The sequence below is a fragment of the Clupea harengus genome, chromosome 20, assembly GCF_900700415.2.
Source record: "Clupea harengus chromosome 20, Ch_v2.0.2, whole genome shotgun sequence".
NCBI classification, from domain to species: domain Eukaryota; kingdom Metazoa; phylum Chordata; class Actinopteri; order Clupeiformes; family Clupeidae; genus Clupea; species Clupea harengus.
The window spans coordinates 20,382,534-20,385,033 of NC_045171.1; the positions used below are offsets into that span (position 1 = coordinate 20,382,534).

General features: G+C 46.1%; 1 protein-coding gene across 10 annotated transcripts in view; it reads right to left on the reverse strand.

The window, feature by feature from the left end:
• Window positions 1–2,500, reverse strand: part of atp8a1 (ATPase phospholipid transporting 8A1) — a 137,013-nt gene that overhangs the window by 99,397 nt on the left and 35,116 nt on the right. The window lies entirely within an intron of this gene.

Here is a 2,500-nt window from a genome sequence, read left to right on the forward strand (position 1 = left end):
CTCTCCCTCTCCCTCTCTCTCTCTCTCTCTCTCTTCCTGCAGAGTTGAAGTGATCATTAGATTAAAGTGCTTAAATTATGCAGACCCTGAGGGAGACACTGAAGGAGAAGATGGCTTATATGGTGGCTCACTCCTCCTCTCCACGCCGTGACTCACAGAACAGACAGACTTAGAGACAGAGATAGAGAGAGTGAGTGATAGAGAAAGAGAAAGAGGGAGAGAGAATGTGTGTGTGTGTGTGTGTGTGTGTGTGTGAGAGAGAGTGTGTGTGAGAATGTGTGTGTGTGAGAGAGTGTGTGTGAGAGTGTGTGTGAGAGTGTGAGAGAGAGAGAGTGTGTGTGTGAGAATGTGTGTGTGTGAGAGAGTGTGTGAGAGAGTGTGTGTGAGAGAGTGAGAGAGAGTGCGTGTGAGAGTGTGAGAGAGAGTGTGTGTGAGAGTGTGAGAGAGTGTGTGAGAGAGAGTGTGTCTGTGTGTGTGAATGCGTGCGCAGGCGTGGTTATGTTGTGACAGCGGCTGTTGTGGTGTCTGAGCAGCTAGACATTTCCTGTATGAAATTCCTATCAGATCTGGTGGAATCAGATAGTGATAGCCTAGCCTACATGCCATCTCCAGATCAACAATGGAGCTCTGTTCCCCACAAGGAACACACTGAGGAGATGAGCCTGTATCCATTCCCATATGCTTCCTTCGCCTCGAACTCTGAAGAATGGTCCGCATACATTCAATACCTCATGCTAAGACATGCCCAAGCCTCAATAAACACGGCACTTTAATGCTACGTGCACATTACAGAACAACATGATTCCTTTTATGGCGTCCTTTCTGTGTATGTTCAAGTTCAGGAGTGTTTGGGTTGAACTTGTGGTTTGTTTTTTGATCAGAAAAAACCTAAAAAACAGTAACGGCCACTCTCAGTGACTTTAACATCACAGTAACCTTCACTAACTAACAAAGAACTAAATATCAGCCACTTTGAGTGACTTTAAAACCAGGAGGACCTCCACTGCTCCATAAGCCCAGCAGAGGCACAAAGGATGACACAGGGTGAGGTGAAGCAGTTGGCAGCATGTCTGAACTGCTGAGAGAGGAGGGAATATAATGCACACACACACACACACACACACACAGACACACACTCACATGCAGACACACACACACACACACACACACACACACAGACACACACACAGACACACGCAGACACACACTCACATGCAGACACACACACACACACACACAAGCACACAGGACAGTACTCTCTCGACCTTAACTGCCAACTAAGCCATCATCCCCTCGCCTCACAAAGTGCACCAAAGGTGCTGATAGAAAGTGCTGTGCTGGACAATAACCAGGGGAAGGAGGGGGGCTGCATATGTGTGATGGTGATGGTGTAAGTGAGCGAGCCAGAGAGAGAGAATACCACGTGTGTGTGTGTGTGTGTGTGTGTGTGTGTGTGTGTGTGTGTGTGTGTGTGTGTGACGGAATAAGGGCATGGTGTGTGTATACTTAGTATACGTACAGTATGTGTGTGTTTGTACATGCTGTGTGTGTACAATGTATCTGTGTGTGTGTGTGGGTGTTGTGTGTGACTATTACAGATAGAGAGTATGTGATTGGACACCTGTCCCGGTAGGAGACTGCAGAGTGTCTTATTTCAAGCTAGCAGCAGAGACGTGATTTTACTACGAGTTGCACTTTCAGGTCCTGCAACTACAGGCTATCCACAACCCTATTCCACCAGGGCCTGCACTTTATCATGCTTAGGTGACAAAAGGGCTGCTGTGTGTTAAAATCTCCCTTGTTTTCACTGGACAGGACAATAGCAGAATGGACAGAAATGAGCCAAACCCTCCAGTGACGCCTACGAGAGAGAATCACACACACACACACACACACACACACACACACACACACACACACACACACACACACACACACACACACACACACACACACACACACACACACACTACTTGCATCACATGAATGCAATCTCAGTTACAACAGTAAAGTGTCTGTTATGTGCAAGACAGATAAATTGGCCATAAATGCCACAAAAGAGGACTTGATGATCAATAATTGTACTTAGTGTGCAAAATTACTACATCCAGTGTCACATGCACAAGACACCAATGTCACTTTTAAACTACACAAATTACTTTTCAGTCGCACCCAAAATCTAATTTGAGGGCCGGGAAAGCAAAAAAAAAGAAGCCATTAGATTAGATGTCTACATCTACACAGCCCCACTGTCTGTCTGTGGCTGCTGTTCTAGTTATGATCACTATGGTGCATCCTGCTGGTAGTCAGGCTGGAAGGATATTCAGCGTTCAGACATTCAGTTCATGCGCGTGATGCACGTGACACACCTAACGCACATAAACATGTTGTTGAGTTGATATATAAGGTTCCCATAACCTTTCAATGAATTTCCCTGAAAACACAATTAGCTTCGGTGTGGTCTCCTCTCATGGTAAGCTGGGAGAACTCCACATGTGAG